This window comes from Dendrobates tinctorius, unplaced genomic scaffold, assembly GCF_039654945.1.
Source record: "Dendrobates tinctorius isolate UK_male_01 unplaced genomic scaffold, ASM3965494v1 ptg000154l, whole genome shotgun sequence".
NCBI lineage: Eukaryota > Metazoa > Chordata > Amphibia > Anura > Dendrobatidae > Dendrobates > Dendrobates tinctorius.
The window spans coordinates 17,698,492-17,707,906 of NW_027361821.1; positions in this window are offsets into that span (position 1 = coordinate 17,698,492).

A 9,415-nucleotide genomic window follows, 5' to 3' on the forward strand; every position below is an offset into this window, starting at 1 on the left:
AGACCACAATCATTAACCCCAAGTGTGCAGGTAAAAACCTGCACAGAGCTCCAGACATTAACCCCCGGTGTGCAGCTCAAAAACCTGCACTGGGATCATGACAGTTTGCAGACCGGTCACCATTCTGGTCGCTCTTTTCTGAACTTGCTCCAGTTTGTTGATGTCTTTTTTATAATGTGGCGCCCAAAACTAGACACAGTATTCCAGATGAGGTCTGACCAAAGAGGAGTAGAGGGAAATAATGACTTCACGTGATCTAGACTGAATGCTTCTGTTAATACATCCTAGAATTGCATTTGCCTTTTTTGCTGCTGCATCACACTGTTGACTCATATTCAGTATGTGATCTATTAGTATATCCAAGTGTTTTTCACATTTGCTGTTGCTTAGCCCTATTCCTCCCATTCTGTATATGCTTTTTTCATTTTTATTGCCCAGATGTAGTACTTTGCATTTTACCCTGTTAAAACCATTCTGTTAGTTGCTGCCCACTGCTCCAGTTTATTTATATCTTTTTGAATCTTCTCTCTCTCTTTTCTAGTATTAGCTATCCCTCCTAGCTTTGTGTCATCAGCAAATTTAATCAGTTTACCCTCAATTCCTTCATCTAAATCGTTGATAAAGATGTTGAACAATACAGGGCCCAGGACAGAGCCCTGTGGTACGCCACTTGAGACATTCTCCCAACTGGATGTGCAGCCATTTACGACCACTCTTTGGGTCCGATCACTAAGCCAGTTATGAATCCACCTAACAGTTGCCTTGTCCATTCCATATTTAGTCATTTTGCAATAAGGATTGTGTGAGATACTTTGTCAAATGCTTTGCTGAAGTCAAGATATACTATATCTACAGCATTTCCTTGATCCGCCCAATCAGTGATTCTGTCATAGAAGGAAATTCATTTAGTCTGACATGACTTATTAGTTACAAAGCCATACTGACTCTGTATAATCAATTCATTCTTATCCAGGTACTGACATACATGTTGTTTAATAATTTGTTCAAAGATCTTTCCTGGTACAGAAGTCAGACTCACCGGCCTATAGTTGCCTGGGTCCACCTTCTTCCCCTTTTAGAAGATAAGAACAACATTTGCTCTTCTCCAGTTTTCTGGGACTTCTCCTGTTCTCCATGAATTTTCAAAGATTATGGAGAGTGGTTCAAAAATTTCTTCTGCTATCTCCTTCAGTACTCTGGGGTGTAATTCATCTGGACCTGGAGACTTGAATTCATTTAGGTTAGCTAAGTGTTTCCTCACTATTTTTCTGTTTATAGTTATCCTTCTATTCCCTTAATAGGACAGTGAAGAATAGTTGATGTTACATTTCCTTTCTGAGAGAAAACAGATGCAAAATAGGAATTTAAAAGTTCAGCCTTTGCAACATCCTGTCTTACCATTTCATCATTTTCATCCTGTAAAAATCCTATAGCATCTTTGACTTTTCTTTTACATTTGACATATCCCCAAAATCCCTTATTATTAATTTTGACGTCTCTTGCAAGCCTCAATTCATTGTCAGCTTTAGTAATCTGATTCGTGCCCTGCAGGTTCTGCAGACAGCATTATATTCTTCTTTAGATATGCCTCCCTCTTTCCATTTTATAAACATTTCTTTCTTCCTTTTTAGCATGTGCTTAAGTTCTGTGTTCATCCATCCTGGTTTCCTTAAATGCTTCCTATTCTTCCCTCTTTTCGGAATTGTTAACGATTGTGCTTTGAGAATGTCATTTTTCAAGATTTCCCATACTTCCTGGACATTTTTGTCCTTTAGGATATCCAGCCATTGGATCCCTCCAATTTTCTTTCTGAATCCCTTAAAATCTGCCTTTCTGAAATCTAACTTTGACGTCTGAGTCTTCACAGGTCTTCCTCCTCTAGTTATTCAAAATTCTAAAATAACATGGTCGCTACCTCCTAGGGTCCCAGCCACTTTTACCTCCTCAACCATTTCCTCCCTGTTTATAAGGATTAGATCCAAGGTAGCAGTTCCCCTTGTTTTCTCCCCTACCTTTTGGAAGTTAAAGTTGTCAGCAAGAGAGGATAAGAATTTTCTTGACCTGTTAGTTTTGCCTGAGAGAGATTCCCAACAAATGTCTGGATAGTTGAAATCTCCCATGACTAGAGTTGAGCGAAACGGGTCGAAAAATTTCAAAAGTCGCCGACTTTTGGTAAAGTCGGGTTTCATGAAACGAAACCCGACCCTAGGGTGAGGTCGGCCACGAGCTTGGCAACTTTAGCGCCAAAGTCGCGTTTCAAAAGTTTGTTTTCCGCCCTTTTTCAGCCAATCAGGATCCAAGGACACTGTGGGCAACGTGATGACATAGGCAGGGGTCACCACCATCTTTGAGAAGGGCATGCAAGTGATTGGCTTGCTTTAGGGGGCGTCACAGGGGGTATAAAAGGGCGTGCACGCCGACTGCCATGTTACTCATGCTGATCTCAGAATAGGGAGAGCTGCTGCTGCTGCTGATTCTGTAGGGAGAGCGTTAGGCAGGGAAGAAGACACCAAAAACTGCTTCTGCTGCTAGCAATTTTGCCTGTACAACACACCAGTCACTGTGTGTGTGCATTGCAAGTGAAGGCTATATTTTGATGGATCAGCTGTGTTGGTTGTTAGGCTGCCTTATAAGGCTTCCTGATAGCTGCATTGCTGTTTTCCCACTGCTCTGCAAACTGCTTTTTTAAAAGCAATCCAAATTGTTTTTTTTGTCCTGGTGAGGTACTGAGCGTGCATTTTTCCACACCATACAGCGGTGTACGCTTCTCACACAGTGCCGTGTAACAGCTGTTATCACGGCCACAGTGAAGCTATCTGTGTGTCACTCTGTAAGAATAAGTCGAGAACATGTTCCGTTCTTACAGACCTACACCTTCTAGTTTTGTCTGCTTTTCAAACAGTTAAGTATATTTGCTGTTTGATCACATTCAAAACTATAGAGAGACAGCGTGTGTCAGTCCGTATACTTAAAAAACACGGAGCTTGACAATTTTACGGACACCGGACAGCGGTGTACATGCACGCTCCTCTCTCAGTACCGTGTAACGGCTGTCATCACGGCCACAGCGAAGCTATCTGTGTGTCACTCTGTAAGAATAAGTTGAGGACATGTTCCGTTCTTACAGACCTACACCTTCTAGTTTTGTCTGCTTTTCAAACAGTTAAGTATATTTGCTGTTTGATCACATTCAAAACTATAGAGAAACAGCGTGTGTCAGTCCGTATACTTAAAAAACACGGAGCTCAACAATTTTACGGACACCGGACAGCGGTGTACGTGCACGCTCCTCTCTCAGTACCGTGTAACGACTGTTATCACGGCCACAGCAAAGCTATCGGTGTGTCACTCTGTAAGAATAAGTCGAGGACATGTTCCGTTCTAACAGACCTACACCTTCTAGTTTTGTCTGCTTTTCAAACAGTTAAGTATATTTGCTGTTTGATCACATTCAAAACTATAGAGAGACAGCGTGTGTCAGTCCGTATACTTAAAAAACACGGAGCTCGACAATTTTACGGACACCGGACAGCGGTGTACGTGCACACTCCTCTCTCAGTACCGTGTAACATGAATCCAAAGGGAGTTTGTAGCTATATTCCGCGCTGCCGCTTTAGACAAATTCCAGGAGAGTGCTGTATGATTGCAGTGGTTTTATTCTACGCGTTTCAGGGGTCTCATGCCCCCTTCATCAGGAAATACCACAAATACATACAGGTATCACAGACATAAATAGGTTTAAAAGGATGCTGGATTTCAAAAAAATCAGTGCCAACAAGTCAGATGATGCAGTGTCAAAGTTCAATGACACCACATGATTAACAGTTAACCTAAGATATATTACAAAAGAATACGTATTTTAAAAGATTTTTTGATTAAATTTTCGTTTACAAAACAGATAATAAAGTCAAATTTACGATTTAAACAAAAAAAAAAAAAAAAGGGGAAGGGGAGAGTTTATTCCTGTTTAGAGGTGGATACCTTACAAGTGGACTATCGTATGGAAACAGCAAACCGCTTTTTTTCATTGAAAGCATTGCAATCTTTATACAAAAAGGGGAAAAAAGTAAAAACATAATTTTAATTCTTTACCAATTAAAAATATATAATTTTAGTTAAATTCTAAAAAATTAAATATAAAGTTACAGGATTTTCATATATATAACACTCTTTTAGAGCTAACGCACAAGTAATATTTAAATAAATACATAAATAATTTTTTTTCATTAGACCAAGGAGGCACAGTATTGTAAAATTAATTATAAATATAAATATAAAATTGCAATTAGGTATTGCATTAAGTACAAACAAATCTATAAAAAATATATAAAAACCACAAGGCGGGGACTGCATAACTAGGTTAACATTATCAACAAGGGAAACTGACACAAATAGTGCATATAAAATTTTAAATTTAAATAGAACAAAGAGAAATTATCGCAAAGAATTCAGAAGCCATCTATACACATGAGGGTTTTTTGTTTTTTTTTTCTTCCCCTTTTTCTCTGATTACAGAGCATGTGAATATGGGTGTGAACAAAAATTCCACTGTCTAGGTAAAAACCTCAGTTATTTCATTTAAACCCTGTGGTTTCAGACTCCCTAATTTGTAGATCCAATAGGCTTCCTTTCTATTTAATTTCGTAAATCTGTTCGGTGCACATTTAGGTATATGATCGATACGGCTAATTTTTAATAATTTCGAATTCTTATCATGTACCAAAGCGTAATGTCTGGACAGCCCATGAGTAAGCAGGCCTTTTTTAATAATATGCCGATGGGAGTTCAATCTGAGGTGTAGGGGTTGTGTGGTCCTCCCTACATAATGCTTACCACAGGGACATTCAATGACATAAATGACAAAGTCAGAGTTACAATTTAGAACAAAAGGGATCATAAATTTCTCTTTAGTAGAAAATGAAATTATATAATTAGCTTTATGATTTATATTAGAACAGCATAAGCAGTTCCTCGTGCCACATTTAAAGATTCCTTTAGTTGAATTCAGGGTGTAACCGTTAATGGGGCTAGGGGCTATTAGATCCTTGATTGTGGGGGCTCTACGGAATGTAACCCCGGGATTCCTAGGAAGGATATTGTTCAGAATGGGATCGTTCAGTAATATATGCCAATTCTTATGAAAAATTCTACGGATTTCATTATGTTCAATGGAGAATTGCGTTATAAAATTCATTGAAAAGTTCTTATCAGTAATTACTTGCTCTTTAGGCTCCAGCAATGCTCTCTGATTTACTTTGAGAGAGTTTTTAAAGGCATTCTTAATTAAGTGTGAAGGGTATTTTTGGGCAAAAAATCTTTTCTTTAAAAATATTGGACTGATCTTTAAAGTCAGTATTAATTAAAAGACTGCTGTAAGCTGCTGTAAAAGAAAGATCCCAGTCATTACAATTTATTGTCTGAATAAAAGTTTCAACATTGTTAGTGGAGTTGTCACAGATAAAAAATAAATCATCAATGAATCTTTTATAAAAAATAATATTTTTGCTCCAATTTTCATTCAAAATAAAAGAATTTTCAAAAATCCCCATGAAAAGCTTTTTTGAAAATTCTTTTATTTTGAATGAAAATTGGAGCAAAAATATCATTTTTTATAAAAGATTCATTGATGATTTATTTTTTATCTGGGACAACTCCACTAACAATGTTGAAACTTTTATTCAGACAATAAATTGTAATGACTGGGATCTTTCTTTTACAGCAGCTTACAGCAGTCTTTTAATTAATTTTTTAGATATTAACCTTTTTATTAAAGAAGACAGAATATGTAGCAAAACGTTTTTTAAAAAAGTAGACACCAATGGCTACATTCATTTTAATAGTGGGCACTACAACAAATGGTTGAATAACATTCCTAACAATCAATTTCACCGGATTAGAAAAAACTGCTCATTGGATACTGACTTTAAAGATCAGTCCAATATTTTAAAGAAAAGATTTTTTGCCCAAAAATACCCTTCACACTTAATTAAGAATGCCTTTAAAAACTCTCTCAAAGTAAATCAGAGAGCATTGCTGGAGCCTAAAGAGCAAGTAATTACTGATAAGAACTTTTCAATGAATTTTATAACGCAATTCTCCATTGAACATAATGACATTTTTCATAAGAATTGGCATATATTACTGAACGATCCCATTCTGAACAATATCCTTCCTAGGAATCCCGGGGTTACATTCCATAGAGCCCCCACAATCAAGGATCTAATAGCCCCTAGCCGCCTGAGAGCTCATGCTAGCCCCATTAACGGTTACACCCTGAATTCAACTAAAGGAATCTTTAAATGTGGCACGAGGAACTGCTTATGCTGTTCTAATATAAATCATAAAGCTAATTATATAATTTCATTTTCTACTAAAGAGAAATTTATGATCCCTTTTGTTCTAAATTGTAACTCTGACTTTGTCATTTATGTCATTGAATGTCCCTGTGGTAAGCAATATGTAGGGAGGACCACACAACCCCTACACCTCAGATTGAACTCCCATCGGCATAATATTAAAAAAGGCCTGCTTACTCATGGGCTGTCCAGACATTACGCTTTGGTACATGATAAGAATTCGAAATTATTAAAAATTAGCCCTATCGATCATATACCTAAATGTGCACCGAACAGATCTACGAAATTAAATAGAAAGGAAGCCTATTGGATCTACAAATTAGGGAGTCTGAAACCACAGGGTTTAAATGAAATAACTGAGGTTTTTACCTAGACAGTGGAATTTTTGTTCACACCCATATTCACATGCTCTGTAATCAGAGAAAAAGGGGAAGAAAAAAAACCAAAAAAAAAAACCCTCATGTGTATAGATGGCTTCTGAGTTCTTAGCGATAATTTCTCTTTGCTCTATTTAAATTTAAAATTTTATATGCACTATTTGTGTCAGTTTCCCTAGTTGATAATGTTAACCTAGTTATGCAGTACCCGCCTTGTGGTTTTTATATATTTTTTATAGATTTATTTGTACTTAATGCAATACCTAATTGCATTTTTATATTTATATTTATAATTAATTTTACAATACTGTGCCTCCTTGGTCTAATGAAAAAAAATTATTTATGTATTTATTTAAATATTACTTGTGCGTTAGCTCTATCTGTGAAGCTATCTGTGTGTCACTCTGTAAGGATAAGTCGAGGACATGTTCCGTTCTTACAGACCTACACTCTAGGGAGATTCCTATTCTGCCCAATTCTATAAACACCTTGTAGTTTGTCATACACTAGCCAATTTCTGCCTGTGACATAGCGGTGTGATAGTAACTGGGCCTCACACAATCCAACAGTGTCCACAAGTTTGTTCAGAAATTCTACATCTCCCCTGTCCTATAGTGACATTTTTCACACCTACGACATTGAGCCTGTGACATAGCGGTGTGATATTAACTGGGCCTCACACAACAGTGTCCACAAGTGTGTTCAGAAATTCTAAATCTCCCCTGTCCTATAGTGACATTTTTCACACCTGCGACATTGAGCCTGTGACATAGCGGTGTGATATTAACTGGGCCTCACACAACAGTGTCCACAAGTGTGTTCAGAAATTCTAAATCTCCCCTGTCCTATAGTGACATTTTTCACACCTGCGACATTGAGCCTGTGACATAGCGGTGTGATATTAACTGGGCCTCACACAACAGTGTCCACAAGTGTGTTCAGAAATTCTACATCTCCCCTGTCGTATAGTGACATTTTTCACACCTGCGACATTGAGCCTGTGACATAGCGGTGTGATATTAACTGGGCCTCACACAACAGTGTCCACAAGTGTGTTCAGAAATTCTACATCTCCCCTGTCCTATAGTGACATTTTTCACACCTGCGACATTGAGCCTGTGACATAGCGTTGTGATATTAACTGGGCCTCACACAACAGTGTCCACAAGTGTGTTCAGAAATTCTAAATCTCCCCTGTCCTATAGTGACATTTTTCACACCGGCGACATTGAGCCTGTGACATAGCGGTGTGATATTAACTGGGCCTCACACAACAGTGTCCACAAGTGTGTTCAGAAATTCTACATCTCCCCTGTCCTATAGTGACATTTTTCACACCTGCGACATTGAGCCTGTGACATAGCGGTGTGATATTAACTGGGCCTCACACAACAGTGTCCACAAGTGTGTTCAGAAATTCTACATCTCCCCTGTCGTATAGTGACATTTTTCACACCTGCGACATTGAGACTGTGACATAGCGGTGTGATATTAACTGGGCCTCGCACAACAGTGTCCACAAGTGTGTTCAGAAATTCTACATCTCCCCTGTCATATAGTGACATTTTTCACACCTGCGACATTGAGCCTGTGACATTGCGTTGTGATATTAACTGGGCCTCACACAACAGTGTCCACAAGTGTGTTCAGAAATTCTACATCTCCCCTGTCCTATAGTGACATTTTTCACACCTGCGACATTGAGCCTGTGACATAGCGGTGTGATATTAACTGGGCCTCACACAACAGTGTCCACAAGTGTGTTCAGAAATTCTACATCTCCCCTGTCCTATAGTGACATTTTTCACACCTGCGACATTGAGCCTGTGACATAGCGGTGTGATATTAACTGGGCCTCACACAATCCAACAGTGTCCCCAAGTGTGTTCAGAAATTTGACGTCTCCCCTGTCCTATATACACCTTGTACCTTGTTTTACATTACTATATAGTTTGTGGGATTTTGTGTACATTTTTACCAAAAATGAGGAAGGCTGGTGGAAGAGGCCATGGAATTGGGCGGGGGTTGCCAGCTGGTAATGATGGTGTTGGTGGTGGATCTGATGGTAGTGGCAAAAGCAAAATAGGACCGAATGCAGGAGGTGTTGAGCCTGCGTCATCATCTGGCTCCACAAGGCCTCGAAGGCTTAGTTTTCTAGGAGTTGGCAAACCGCTTTTAAAGCCAGAGCATCAGGAAAAAGTTTTGGCTTACATTGCTGACTCAGCCTCCAGCTCTATCGCCTCCTCTTCTGAAGTTGTAAAAAATATAAGCACTGAGTGGTCATTGGAGGGTCATGTTCATGAACCACACCTTTCCTTGTGTCCTTCACCCCAACCAAGATTGAAGGATGACGCAGGCCATACAACTGATTACTCCATGGAGCTGTTTTCACATACCATGCCTGGGTTATCAAGTGAAATGGTGAATTACCCAGGCCATGATGAATCTGACATGGAGTGCACTGATGCACAGCCACTGATAGATGATTCTGCTGGTACATTCAGTCAGAGCACTACATTGTCCTCGCAGTGTAATGAGCCAGATTCTGACCCTGATGAGACTCAGGTGCCCCTTCCCGCATACTATACCACCATACACGGTGACACAGAGGAAGGTGCACATGACATTGAAGAGGAGGTGATGGATGACCCAGTTGTTGACCCAGATTGGCATCCATTGGGG